Source organism: Oncorhynchus gorbuscha, linkage group LG11 (genome assembly GCF_021184085.1).
Source record: "Oncorhynchus gorbuscha isolate QuinsamMale2020 ecotype Even-year linkage group LG11, OgorEven_v1.0, whole genome shotgun sequence".
NCBI classification, from domain to species: Eukaryota; Metazoa; Chordata; class Actinopteri; order Salmoniformes; family Salmonidae; genus Oncorhynchus; species Oncorhynchus gorbuscha.
The window spans coordinates 72,649,417-72,664,996 of NC_060183.1; the positions used below are offsets into that span (position 1 = coordinate 72,649,417).

A 15,580-nucleotide genomic window follows, 5' to 3' on the forward strand; every position below is an offset into this window, starting at 1 on the left:
TGGACCAGATGTCATCCTTATGTGAGGGATGCATGGGTTTGATTTTCTTAGTTGGGTGTGAGTTTCAAAGAAAGGCCCAATATATCATTGTTCAGATTTGCAGACAATAGACTACATTTACAGGCCTCAACTGACTAAGACAATGGAGAACAACATAGTACTTGTGAAAGAGAGAAAGCCAAGCTCCAGGTCTGCCCCATAAAACTGATGACTGCCCCATTCTGTGTGAAGCATTGTATGCCGCAGGGACCGCTGGCAGATTTACACCAGATGTATTTATCACCTGATTGCAATGTTTTTGTCTATGATAGCCTGAGATATGAGAACTTTTTGGAGATATAACTTTTTGGAGACATCACCCAACTATAGCCTATGGACTTCTATCCTTACTTTACTTTCCTTCACTTAACATTAAGAATACCACATTTGTAGCCAAGTCCCAACTTTGATCCACAGCCGAGAAGGCTTTTACTGTGACCAACCAATAGATCCCAACCCTCCATTTGGAAAACACTGCCTTAGTTTATTCTGAACCTCTAATGAAAAATATTTCACATATTCAGGGAGATTCAGGGACACCACATCATACTGCACACAGATTGGTTGATGAAATCAGCTGAACTGGCATCAACAGTAGTCCAATAGAACTGACTAAGTGACTGATTTTAGTCAAGCATGTGGCGGTGGATGTTGGGTTGCATTTCAACAACGAGCTTAAAGATCCAATGAGGTTGAACAACACAGAACCGCAGTCTGTCAGATGGAAACTGGGGGAAAACCCAGTAAAAGAGAGCTGACATGTCCCTACAGGACAGTTCTGGATAGCTGTGTCTTGCTCACCTTGGCAAACCCCAGCTAACGGTGAAACATGACAACAAAATGTGCCCGCCTACAGACCATGGCTCTGGGGGGTAATCTCCCTGGTGGCGTCTGTTGCTATAAAAGGGGCTTTTGTCTATGTCATTCATTCACTAAAAACCTTAACCAGCCCAAATGCCTCCCTCATACCCTGAACACACAGCTGTAGTGAGGGGAACAGGTGTTAGAAAATTCCCTCTCACCCTGATCATAGACAACATCTGGATGTCTGTCTGGTGTACAACAAAGGAGTCATGAATGTGACTTATGATGCTGTTACCATACCAATCTGAAAACAATTGGTCTTCAACTGAAACTAGAGCCCGACCGATAGTTTTTTGGGGTCCGATACATATTATGATTTTATGGGGGACAAACTTTACCGATACCGATATATCTGCCGATATACAACAAAAAACAAAAAAACATTATGTTGATTTCTTACATTGAGACAATAATGACATATCATGAGAATGGTTGCAAGTGTTCAGATCAGCATGAGATTCCCTTTTTTCATCCCACTTATTGAATATCGGCTATCGCTGGAATTATCGGATGATATATCGGCTCCAATTGAAATTTAAAGATTTCTTTACTGTAGATTAGAACCAAGGGGTGAAAGTAAGGCGGTACGGTCTGGTACGGCATCCTGGCAAAATAAATCATGGGGGTACGCCGTACCAGTCAGAGGCATGAAAAATGTGCAAATGGACTAGAAAACGGGCGGTATAACCTACGATCCAAAATGTGACGTGGTTTCGAGAAAAACAGACATTTTCCAAGGCAGCGATGAGTGGCCGACACTGAGACCCGCGAGGACAGCAGTGGACACATAAATGCTAACCTAATGACATTCGCCAATGCCATGACACGTTTTGGTGTTTTGAGTAACAGTCTGTTTCCATTCACCACTGTTTGGAGGCTGGTAATATGTTGAGTGTATGAACGTGGGCAGGTAGCCTAGTAAAGGAGCCCTTTCACGTGATTGTTTGATAATCAGATGAAAACATCATGACTGCCTGTGTTTATGGCACAATATATTCTAAAAGTGAAATGACAAATCTTTACGACTAGGCCGCACAGAGATGCTATTGAATTAATAGCGATTATATATGTAATTCTATGATTAGGTCCATAAAAATGTTTGGCGCAAGCGTGTGCACATTTAGGAGGTTGGGTACCGGGAAAACATTTATTCTACTTTCACCCCTGATTAGAAGGTAGCCTTTCTTTCTTAGAAGAAAGTGTAGGGGAAAACAGCTTCATCCAACCAAGACAATAAGGTACTCAGACTTTTCAATGCAGCCTTTGTGACATCCATCTAAATCCACAACTGAAACAGGAAAAAGGTGCAACATTTACTTTCCTTCTACATACTGAGCACATACTGCACACAGTATATATACAGTGCCTTCGGAAAGTATTCAGACCCCTTGACTTTTCCCACATTTTGTTACATTACAGCCTTATTCTAAAATGGATTAAAAATACAAATAAATCCTCAGCAATCTACACAAAATACCCCATAATGACAACGTGGAAACAGGTTTATAGAAAATTGTGCTAATTTATTAAAATTTTAAAAACAAAGATACCTTATTTATATAAGAATTCAGACCCTTTGCTATGTGACTCGAAATTGAGCTCAGGTGCATTCTGTTCCTATTGATCATACTTGAGATGTTTCTACAACTTGATTGGAGTCCACCTGTGGTAAATTCAATTGATTGGACATGATTTGTAAAGGCACACACTTGTCTATATAAGGTCCCACAGTTGACAGTGCATGTCAGAGAAAAAAACAACCCACGTGGTCAAAGGAATTGTCTGTAGAGCTCCGAGACAGGATCGTGGCGAGGCACAGATCTGGGGAAGGGTACCAAAAAAGTGTCTGCAGCATTGAAGGTCCCCAAGAACACCGTGGCCTCCATCATTCTTAAATGGAATAAGTTTGGAACCACCAAGACTTTTCCCAGAGCTGGCCGCCCAGCCAAACTGAGCAATCAGGGGAGAAGGGTCTTGGTCAGGGAGGTGACCAAGAACCCGATGGTCACTCTGAGAGAGCTCTAGAGTTCCTCTGGAGATGGGAGAACCTTTCAGAAGGACCTCCATCTCTGCAGCACTCTACCAATCAGGCCTTTATGGTAGAGTGGCCAGAAGGAAGCCACTCCTCAATAAAAGGCACATGACAACCCGATTTGAGTTTGCCAAAAGGCACCTAAATACTCTCAAACCACGAGAAACAAGATCCTCTGGTCTGATGAAACCAATATTGATCTCTGTGGCCTGAATGCTAAGCGGCATGTTTCGAGGAAACCTGGCACCATCCCTACGGTGAGGCATGGTGGTGGCATCATGCCGTGGGAGTGTTTTTCAGCAGCATGGACTGGGAGACAAGTCAGGATCGAGGGAAAGATGAACGGAGCAAAGAGTGTTCCTTGATGAATACCTGTCTCCAGAGCACTTAGGACCTCAGACTTGGGCGTAGGTTCACCTTCCAACAGGACAACGACCCTAAGCACACAACCAAGACATTTCAGGAGTGGCTTCGGGACAAGTCTCTGAATGTCCTTGAGTGGCCCAGCCAGAGCCCGGACTTGACCCCAATCAAATATCTCTGGAGAGACATAAAAAATAGCTGTGCAGCAACGCTCCCCATCCAACCTGACAGAGCTTGAGAGGATCTGCAGAGAAGAATGGGGGAAACTCTCCAAATACCAGTGTGACAAGCTTATAGCGTCATACCCAAGAAGACTCAAGACTAATCACTGCCAACGATGCTTCAACAAAATATTGAGTAAATGGTCTGAATACTTATGTAAATGTAATATTTCAGTTTTTAAATAAATTTGCTACATTTCTAAAAACCTGTTTTTGCTTTGTCATTATGTATAATTGTGTGTAGTAGATTGGTGAGGGAACATTTTTATACATTTTAGATTAAGGCTGTAACGTAACAAAATGTGGAAAAAGTCAAGGAGTCTGAATACTTTTCCGAATGCACTGTATGAGCACTATCCCCACTAACTCAGACACCCTTTGGTAGATAACAAGTAGGCCATAAAGATAAAGAATGTGCACGCTGGAGGAAATCCATCGAGGATAAATATTTATACACAACGAGCCCCAGAGACCTGCATTCTGCACGCCTTGAGAGGTTGTACACACAAACTAAGTGATTACACTGAGTGAAGAAATGGTTTAGCAGGAAGAGGATGAGGATTTAATATGATGGGAAATGAGAGAAGGAAAGAGGCATTGACAGTGGTGTATCTAAGTTGCTTTGTTAGAGAAGAATGAATTGGTTGCAACACCAAAGACCACTGCTAAGGAAAATTATTTTGATGGCAGGTCTCGCTTGGGGTGAAGAGATTCCTCAAATCAATGTTAGACATTGGGTTCTGGCTCACTAGTCTGTGTGTCTCAAAGGAAACAATGAAAGAATTCAATACAAAAAGGTTTCAAAGCTAATTCTGTAGTGTAGATTCATCTCATGAGTGAACGTTCCAACAACTTTAGGGAATATTTGAAGAGCTCTCTGGTGAACTCACAGTTCTGTCTATGTTGCCTCACTACGTCAGACTACTCCAACAGACCCATTTTGGAACCTTGACTTAAGTACTTATCCTGCTTTCAATGGCTTGAATTGTAAACTACATGTAAGTATCTCACAAAGTCTTTCCAGCTTTACGGTTCAGTCTCTGAAAAATGATGGGATACGAATGTAGACTTGCTAAGTTCCAGTATAGCACCTCTTGAGCTTAAATTACAGTATCTACACAAGCATCTACATGTTCAGATACCACTAGATAATTCTCAGTAGCATTTCTTTCAAAGCGGAGCTGCCAGCGTTGTTTTCAACCATACTTCTTTCTCAATTGACAGGTTTTTAAGGAGCGTCGGCATGCTCCCCTTTAGTCATATGTCTGTGACTGCCCTCTGACCATTAATCTATGCTTTGCCATGGTAACCTTTGTCTGTTTATTATTCAGTCGAAATCAGCAAAGTTATTTGAAAAGAAAGTACCTACTCTGTTTGTAGACTATAACATACACTACATTACCAAAAGTTTGTGGACACCTGTTTGTCGAACATTTCATTCCAAAATCATGGGCATTAATATGGAGTTGGTCCCCCCTTTGCTGCTATAACAGCTTACACTCTTCTGGGAAGGCTTTCCACTAGATGTTGGAACATTGCTGAGGGAACGAGCTTCCATTCAGCCACAAGAGCATTAGTGAGGTCGGGCCCCGATGTTGGGCGATTAGGACTGGCTCGCAGTCAGCTTTCCAATTCATCCCAAAGGTGTTCAATGGGGTTGAGGTCAGGGCTCTGTACAGGCCAGTCATGTTCTTTTACACTGATCTCAACAAACCATTTATGTATGCTGAAACAGGATAAGGCCTTTCCCAAACTGTTGCCACAAAGTTGGAAGCACAGAATCGTCTAGAATGTCATTGTATGCTGTAGTGTTAAGATTTACCTTCACTGGAACGAAGAGGCCTAGCCCAACCATGAAAAACAGCCCCAGACCATTATTCCTCCTCCACCAAACTTTACAGTCGGCACTATGCATTCGAGCGGGTAGCGTTCTCCTGGCATCCGCCAAACCCAGATTTGTCCGTCAGACTGCCAGATGGTGAAGCAATTCATCACTCCAGAGAACCCGTTTCCACTGCTCCAGAGTCCAGGGGTGGCGAGCTTTACACCACTCCATCCGACTCTTGGCAATGTGCATGTTGATCTTAGGCTTGTGTGAGGCTGCTCGGCTATGGAAACACATTTCATGAAGCTCCCAACAAACAATTCTGGTTCTAGGGCCTCCCGAGTGGCAGTGTTCTAAGGCATTGCATCACAGTGCTTAAGGTTTCACTACCGACCTGGGTTTGATCCCAGGCTGTATCACAACCAGCTGTGACCGGGAGGAGGGGGCTTTACTTGGCTCATCGCACTCTGGAGGGCTAGGTGCCTGCAGGCTGACTTTGGTCATCAGTTGAACAGTGTTTCCTCCAGCACATTGGTGTGGGTGGGCATAAAGAACCGGGTCACGTTTTGAAGGACGCGTGGCTCAACCTTCAACTCTCCTGAGCCCATTGGGGAGTTGCAGCAATAAGACAAGATCAAAAAGGGAGTAAAATATTAAAATATATTCAGTTCCAATCAAAAGTTTAGACACACCTACTCATTCAATGTTTTTTCTTTATCTTCACCATTTTCTACATTGTAGAATAAGTGTGAAGACATCAAAACTATGAAATAACACATATGGAATCATGTAGTAACCAAAAAATAGTTAAACAAATCAAAATATATTTATATTTTAGATACTTCAAAGTAGCCACCCTTTGCCTTGATGACAGCTTTGCCCACTCTTGGCATTCTCTCAACTAGCTTCACCTGGAATAGTTTTACAACAGTCTTGAAGGAGTTCCCACATACGCTGAGCACTTGTTGGCTGCTTTTCCTTCACTCTGTGGTCCAACTATTCCCAAAACATCTCAATTTGGTTGAGGTCGGGTGATTGTAGAGGCCAGGTCATCTGATGCAGCACTCCATCACTCTCCTTCTTGATCAAATGGCCCTTACACAGCTTGGAGGTGTGTTGGGTCATTGTCCTGTTGAAAAACAAATGATAGTCCCACTAAGCTAAAAAACAGATGGGATGGCGTATCGCTGTGGAATGCTGTGGTAGCCATGCTGGTTAAGTGTGTCTTGAGTTCTAAATAAATCACTGACAGTGTCACCAGCAAAGCAACCCCACACCATCACACCTCCTCCTCCCTGCTTCACGGTGGGAACCACACATGCAGAGATTATCCGTTCACCTAGTCTACATCTCACAAAGACACGGCGGGGTTGGAACCAAAAATCCCAAATTTGGACTCATCAGACCAAGGGACAGATTTCCACCGATCTAATGTCCATTGTTCATGTTTCTTGGCCCAAGCAAGTCTCTTCTTCTTATTGGTGTCATTTAGTAGTGGTTTTTCTATGGAGATTGCATGGCTGTGTGCTTGATTTTATACACCTGTCAGAAACTGGTGTGGCTTACATAGCCAAATCCACTAGGGCTGTCCACATACACTATAAATACAAAAGTATGTGCATGGTATGCAAGGAAAACTTGAACGCAAATGTCGCTTCATATTTGGTGGTCATATTTGCATGAAAACAACTTAACTGTATCCCTACCGACTATACTATTGACAGACACTTTGATTCCAACCAACTGCACTCTCAGATGCTTTTGGGGGTGCCTTTTCTGGCAGCACAAAGGGAAGTTGTGATAGAGAAGAACGCACAATGGAAGACCCGACGGAGGTGAACCGGCTCTCTCAGCGCAGCAGCTATCTTGTTCTTTCCCTTTTCCCTGTGTCAGCAGACATAGGGGTTTGTTATCCTGCACCAGATGCCAGATGACTTGCCTCAGCCTGCATAATCTCCCTCTCTCGTGCTTTGTCAACAGCAGGGAACAAATTGACTGCATGCACCACTGACACACACTATCTAGGGCGGCAGGTAGCCTAGTGGTTAGAGCATTAGGCAAGTAACCAAAAGGTCACTCGTTTGAATACCTGAGCTATCAATGTGAAGAATTTGCTGATGTGTCCTTGAGCAAGTCACTTAAACCTCATTTTCTCCAGTGGCACCATACTACTATGGCTGATCCTGTAAAACAACACATTTCACGGCACCTATCCAGTGTATGGATACTTTTACTTCAGTTCGGACCCTAATACATAAGTATTTTTCACCTGAATGGTCTGAAGCATTCCAAACCACTCCCACACCCTTTCAATATATACAAATCCAAGTCCTTATGTTAGCTCTCTCTCAGCAAAGAGCAACTTGATGCTGTCGCCAACTGTGCAGAGCCCAGCGCCAATCTGAAATGAATATACAAGAGGCAAGCGTTGTGTGTAGGGTTTCTCCTTTGTCATGTCTGTCCACCAATTGGAAAGATTGAGGGCTGTCAATGTCTTACAAATCATAGAGAATGTAGGTTGCATCCTAAGTATTTATACAATTGTCACGTATACTCCCTCTCCGGCATCTAGGTAATCAGGCTGCTGATTATCCCACGCACCTGCGTCTCATGACACTCACCTGGACTCCATCACCTCCTTGATTATCTCCCCTATATCTGTCACTCCCCTTGGTTCTTTCCTCAGGTGTTATTGACTCTGTTTTCATGTCGGGGCGTTGGTTGTGTTTTGTGCTCATTGTTGCGTTTATTTCTTACAACACTCACTCCCTGAACTTGCGTCCCGACTCTCAGTGCACTCGTTACAACAATGGCATACAAGCTCTGTCAACATTTCACTCTGGTCACCTTCAGCCTCCCACACAGACATAGGCACACACACCTTTTAGAGAAACTACACGTTCTCCTGAATATCTAAATCTAGCGGTAATGGGGTGGCAATTAGGCTAACAGTTAGGAGCATTGGCCAGGGTTTGAATCTCTGAACCGACAAGGTGAAAAGTCTATGTGCCCTTGAGCAAGTCACTTAATCTGATCCTAATTGCTCCTGTAAATTGCTCTGGATAAAAGCATATGCTAAATAACTTACATGTAAACCAAACCTAAGTTGAAACCCATGTTTCAAGAGAGCATGGGCTTAACATATTAGGCTATTTCAACACCAGTTGATTGACATGCAGCCAATAATAAAAAATTGTAAAAACCACTGATCGTGCACACAGTGCCTTCAGAAAGTATTCACACCCCTTGACAATTTTCCACATTTTGTTGTGTTAAGCCTACATTTAAAATGTATTAAATTGAGATGTTTTTTGTCACTGGCCTACTCACAATATACCATAATGTAAAAGTTGAATGATGTTTTTCAAACATTGGAAAAATTAATTAAAAATGAAAAGCCGAAATGTCTTGAGCCAGGGCACAAGTGGTGCAGATGTTTAAGGCACTGCATCTCAGTGCTAGAGGTGTCATTACAGACCCTAGTTCAATCCTGTGCTGTATCACAACCAGACGTGATTGGGACTTCCATAGGGCAGCGCACAATTGGCCCAGCGTCGTTAAGGTTTGGCCGTCATTGTAAATAAGAATTTGTTCTATACTGACTTGCCTAGTTAAATAAAGATTTTTTTTATGTAAAAGTATTCCACCCCTTTGTTATGGCAAGCCAAAATAAGTTCACAAGTCACATAATAAGTTACATGGACTCTGTGTGCAATAATAGTGTTTAACATGATTTTTGAATGACTGCCTCATCTATGTAGCCCATACATACAATTATCTGTAAGGTCCCCCAGTTGAGCAGTGAATTTCCAACAAAGATTCAATTACAAAGACCAGGGAGGTATTCCAATGCCTCGCAAAGAAGGACACGTATTGGTACATGGGTAAAAAATTGAAAAAAAACAGACATTGAATATCACTTTGAGCATGGTGAAGTTATTAATTACACTTTGGATGGTGTATAAAGGTGTCTTTCCTAACTCTGTTGCCGGAGAGAAAGGAAACCGCTCGGGATTCACCAATGGGGACTTTATGTAACGTGTGAGCTGGGAGTCGGGAAGCAAGTTCAGGGAGTGAGCGTTTTAATAAATAAACGTAACATAATACAGAACAAGAAAACACAAACAACGCACAGACATAACAATGACGCCTGGGCAAGGAACCAAAGGGAGTGACATGTAGGGCAGGTAATCAAGGCGGTGATGGAGTCCAGGTGAGTGTCATAATGTGCTGATTCACGTAACGATGGTGACAGGTGTGTACCATAACGAGCAGCCTGGTGACCTAGAGGCCGGAGAGGGAGCACATGTGACACTTTAAAACAGTTACATAGTTTAATGGCTGTGATAGGAGAAAACTGAGGATGGATCAACAACATGGTAGTTACTCAACAATACTAACCTAATTGACAAAGTGAAAAGAAGGAAGCCTGTATAGAATAAAGTAATACTGGAAAAAAATGTGGCAAAGCAATTCCCTTTTTGTCCTGAATACAAAGTGTTATGTTTGGGTCAAATCCAATACAACACATTACTGAGTACCACTCTCCATATTTTCAAGCATAGTGGTGGCTGCATCATGTTATGGGTATTCTTGTTATCGTTCAGGACTGGGAGTTTTTCAGGATACATTTTTTTTAACAGAATGTAGCTAAGCACAGGCAAAATCCTAGAGGTAAAGCTAGTCCAGTCTGCTTTCCACCAGACACTGGAAGATTAATTCAACTTTCAGCAGGACAATAACCTAAAACACAAGGCCAAGACAGTGAATGTTCCTGATTGGCCAAGTTACAGTTTGACTTAAATCTACTTCAAAACTTATGGCAAGCAGTGGCGACCCGTCATTTGAGCCCCACACTTTTAATTCAATGCAAAATCAAAAATGGGGTGTGGGGGCTTCCCTGTCTTGCTTGTTATTTTAGCATTAATATGTATCACATATCAGTTTGCAAACAATGTAAAAAATATAAAAAATAAAAACGTTATTGAGTTGATAAAGCCGCATACAAACATGGTATCTTGTTTGCTTTCTTGAGTAAGGCAGCTAGCTCAGTGATTTAGCTCACTCTAGCTCAGTGATTTCTGTGGTGGTGGGGCTAGCCAGCAGACAATACAGAGTGTTGCCCCTGTTTGGCTCAGCTTTCTGTACTGATTGGCTCAGTTTTCTGTCACTCATAGGACAGTACTCATTCCCAATTCTAAGGTCAGAGCTCGAAAAATGTTGCCCCTTGGGTTCTGCCATAGTTATATTAGAAGTGCCCATCCAAGAAGGCTCAAGGTCATTGGCCACAGAATGACATCAAATCACGTTATATGTACAGTAGCTTTGATTGGACTGATCATGTCAACATCATACTTTCAACATCTTAGCTAGCAAGCTAGCAGTCCTCACCATGAATCAAGTCGACAATCAAATATTTTTCATATGAAGAGAAATTAGAGATAAACCGTATTGGTGCTAATCGGCCATTGGACATAAACATTACACAACAAGTTGGAAATCGCAAATCCAACAATGAGTGGTTTGGGAAGGAATCAGTGGCTAACTGTGAGTTCACGACAACTGGGAATTCGGGAAAACGAGCTAAGACTGGGAAAAGTCACTCAACGGGTCACTCAACTCAGAATTGTAAATCCGGCATCTTTCTCTTTGATTACAACATTTGGACCGCCTCGCAACTTTCCTGTTCAAGCACATCACAACAGCGTGAGTCCAAAAATGGATATGCTGCTTCATAAATTATGTAGGATGCCAGATAGTATTACTTTCTTAAACTACAGTATACACATATAAGTGTATGCTCACCCTAATAATTTGGTCTATTTTCACCAACGCGGTATTGTGAAATGTAATCATCGAATATTCTAAGAGATGTTATTGTCTGTTTATGTGTAAGAACGACCCATGTTCTGAATTATGTCGCTGTACGTTTAAAAAGTGCTGAACAAATAGTTATATTGACTAACTCGTCTCTCGCTCATTCATGTCATAATCGAAATTACGGATTGCCTCTTATCCGCTTGTCGTCCCCTTATACCATAGTTTGTACATCTCAATTGTCATTAGAAACCACATTAAGCAAGTCAGCCATATCAGCTATGTTTTTTTAAAGGCAGTAAATGAGGCTGAATGAACTGTAGCAGTGGTCCTTCTCTAGCTCAGTTGGTAGAGCATGGCGCTTGTAACGCCAGGGTAGTGGGTTCGATTCCCGGGACCACCCATACGTAGAATGTATGCACACATGACTGTAAGTCGCTTTGGATAAAAGCGTCTGCTAAATGGCATATATTATTATTATTATTATGATAAGGTGTTGGGACTCTGCTTTTGGGACTCTGCTGTTGGGACAGCTTTATGTAGGCCCTAACAGTTTGTGGGCACCGTTTGTCACCGTTATAGTGCAACTGGTGTTATTGTTTAGTGTTGTGTTATGGCTTTGCTGGCATCCATCCCACATTTTTTGGTTTGCCCCACGACAATTTACACGCTAAAATCTCCACTGATGGCAAGACCTGTAAATGGTTGCCTAGCAATGATCAACAACCAATTTAACAGAGTTTAAATAATTTAGAAAATAATAATGCACAAATATTGCACAATCCAGCTCTTAGAAACTTAAAAACTCACAGCTGTAATCGCTGCCAAAGGTGCTTCTACAAATTATTGACTCAGGGGTGTGAATACTTATGTCAATTAGATATTTCTGTATTTCATTCTCAATAAATGTGCAAACATTTCTACAACATGTTTTCACTTTTTCATTTCGAACTCAGGCTGTAACACTACAAAATATAGAACAAGTCAAGGGGTATGAATACTTTCTGCTGGCACTCTACCTGTAAAATGTTGCGGAACAAAGTTACTGATTTAGAACCAACTCTTCCACAAGTAAACGGCGCTCATTGTGTGCATATACATAATTTCAACGTCTAGTTTTGATTTACATTATGAAGTTAAAAGTTTGGTCAAAAAATGACCTTGTGCAAATCCAAATAAGTTTTCCACATCAACGTCATCACATAGTTTTTTTGTTGCTGAAATTACATGGACACAACGTTGATTCAACCATTATTTCGCCCAGTGGGTAGGCTACTCTCTTTCTTCAGATCTCTCTCTCTCTCGCTTTCTATCTCAAAAGGATAACACACGCACACACACACACAGTGAGTATGGACCCACATACTCCATAACTTCGACTCATAAAACGCTCTTGCTCTGTAAAATGTAAAATAATTCCACATCATCTGCATTTATATCGTCACTCACCGCCGCGGCTTTGTACCTGTTGCTGGCTGTCCACTCCGGTACTGGCAGAGAATGAATGCAGAGCAAGAGGTGCAACGCAAAGATGCTACAGAAAAACCAAAGAGACGGCATCATCTTTTGATTCGGAGCGGACTCGCAGCTTGAGCACACCTTGGGTATAGAGAGGGCGGAGGATGTGAGCGGGATGAAGTGGAGTCAGTGAATGACGGAGATGTGTCTCATAGGGGGATTTTATACTCGCTTATTTCTTTGTTCTCTTTCTTCAAATTACACTTTTTTATGGGCCTCAGTGGCAAGCCAAGTACACAGGCGCTCACGTGATTTAACCCGTTTCCCGCTGCATCAATGCTCATGTGCAAGAAGCATTGCCTTGTAAATCCCTTTCAGAACTCTGACCTGAAAGATCCTAGTGTTAGGGTATAGGCATAAACTCAGCTAATGTGGTCTTTGGGCGCAGAGTAAATCATTAGGGGTTGATAAGTTGGTCACATATGTAATTCATAACATGTTTATTCATCTTCATTTATAGGCAACTTTGATTGAGATTTGTTTTAATAACTCAAGATGGTTACATGCAAAGTGACCTTTTTCTATTTTTGTGGTAGTGTAACAGTATAACTTTAGACCGTCCCCTCGTCCACATCCGTTACAGTAGCCTATTAAGTATTTTGAAACAAGATTCATGTTGATGCAGACTATCTTTGCCCAACCATGGGTGCAGGTATTGACACTTTTCAGGAAACTTTAGTGGAACTGGAAACATTAGTGAATGGTTCAATACGGGTTATCCACAGATCTGCCCAGAGGTCAGATCTACCCTTGAACAAAATGTACCCCCACAAAACACTAAATAGCATTCCACTGAACCATCCACCAAGATTTCCACCATGGTATTGTGGCATTTATGGGTTTCCCGATCTGAGGTAGACCTTTATAAGCTGAAATAACAAACGGACGGACAGGGAAATACAGTTAATGCCAACAGGTGTTTTAATGTTACACTGTAATGGAGAGGTGCACAATGCAACAAACCCAGCCTGAACTAGCTAGCCATAAATCACAGTACAGCGGGAGGTATCTCCCCAGAGAGATAATCACAAGAGAGAGATAGTTATATCCCCACAAACCTATTTTGACCCCCCTTCTATTACCATGACAACCCCATAAACAATTTTGATGACTGATGCTGCCAGCTTGCACACCCTACCCGCTGAGGGTCACTACCGTATCATGAAACGTTTCTAGAACATTTTTAAAGGTACCAGCATCAAGTTTTTCAGTGACAGTCAGACTTATGTCAATCCAATCTGCCCCATTATACTATGAGGTTTAGCGTTACAATCGAGAATTTGGTATTAACCACCTATAAATCAAATTATATAAATTTCCCTTTTCAGAAACCCAGCCAAATCACTAATCAAACGCTGTTTCTTTGTATATAATTTTAACAAAGGATCTTGTGTAATTATGCAGCATGCGTCTGGATGCAGACTTAAAGTGGAGGGGGTGAGGGGGACCAAATTTACAACTCGCGGCAAGCCAAGATACAAACTTCTAATTGATCTCATATTGCTCTTGGCAGTGGGTATCACTAAACTGTTCAAGACGATGTTCAATATCCAATAGAATCCTTGTGCTGAGAGGATATCTTTACTGGAAACAAAGGAAACTAATTGAAACTGAACTGTATTGTAACTGCCACATTCCCTCCGTGCTGTAAGAAAGAGGCTAAATACAGTCCTCCTAACGTCCCCAAGCCCTGTCCAATGGAGGTGAGCTAGCAAGCAAAACCCCTGGGGAACAATAAGACTACAAAAAGACTACACATTGTTTACAATGTTCTTCTGCTCATGTCAAGACTAGGTCAGCTGTGTCCTCTTCTTCTCTTGGTCTTGTATGGACTCCGGCTTGCCAAGGGTCTTTAGTGATTAACCCTAACCCCCCCACCTCCCTCTCTGTCTGGCTGGTGAACCCTGACCACAGACCAGTCACACCACAAACCAGACATGGGCCTCCCCGTCGAGCTCATCAATCAATCTCCCCCTGTGATTGTATGAACTTGAGATGTCCGCTAATGGAGAAGGCAACTCTTTTCTTCTCTAACAAACAGGCCACTGGGTTAAGAGTTTGTTACCTGGTCTTTATGGTTCGAGGCTGGTTCAGTTATTAGCAGCAATCCTACATGTCCCTAAGGAGGCTGAAGAAATTTGGCTTGGCCTCTGAGAGGCTCACAAACATCTTTAGATGCACCATTGAGAGCATCCTGTGGGGCTGTATCACCGCCTGGTATGGCAATTGCACCGTGCGCACAGCTCTCCAGAGGGTGGCTTGGTCAGCCCAGCACAGTTCCTGCCCTCCAGGATTTTTTAAATGCATTTTATTTATTTAACCTTTATTTAACTAGGCAAGTCAGTTAAGAATAAACTCTTATTTACAATGACGGCCTACCCAAGCCAAACCCAGATGACACTGGGCCAATTGCGCGCCACCCTATAGTACTCCCAGTCACTGCCGAATGTGATGCAGTCTGGATTCAAACCAGGTACTGTAGTGACGCCTCTTGCACTGAGATGCAGTGCCTTAGACAGGCTGCGCCACTCAGGAGCCCACAGGAATCTACAGCACCCAGTGTCACAGGAAGGCCAAGAAGATCATCAAGGACCTCAGCCACCCGAGCCACAGCCTGTTCACCCCGCTGCCATTTAGAAGGTGGAGACAGTACAGGTGCATCAAAACTGGGGGGTGGGACACTTGTGGGGGTCGTAGATCAAAACGGAGAACACCATTGTGTTCGTGAGAATCTCCCCTTTCTACAGTGGGGTCATATTAGTTTGTTCGGACACTACAGACCAATTTTCAGGATGTCTCATGGTCTGACTAACACAGCTATAGCTCTGCCACCTTTCACCACAGATGAGGGAGTGCGACATAGGCTGATGCGGTGGATTGAGACGATATCTCAGATATCTC

The 15,580-nt window shown here is 42.6% G+C and overlaps 1 protein-coding gene across 1 annotated transcript in view; it reads right to left on the reverse strand.

The window, feature by feature from the left end:
* mmp11b (matrix metallopeptidase 11b) overlaps window positions 1-12,825 on the reverse strand; it is a 35,740-nt gene extending 22,915 nt beyond the window's left edge. The window contains exon 1 of the mRNA XM_046290405.1: window positions 12,611-12,825. The gene's annotated coding sequence lies outside the window, so the exon portion shown is untranslated. The remainder of the gene's footprint in view (window positions 1-12,610) is intronic.
* Between the last annotated feature and the right edge of the window lie 2,755 nt (window positions 12,826-15,580).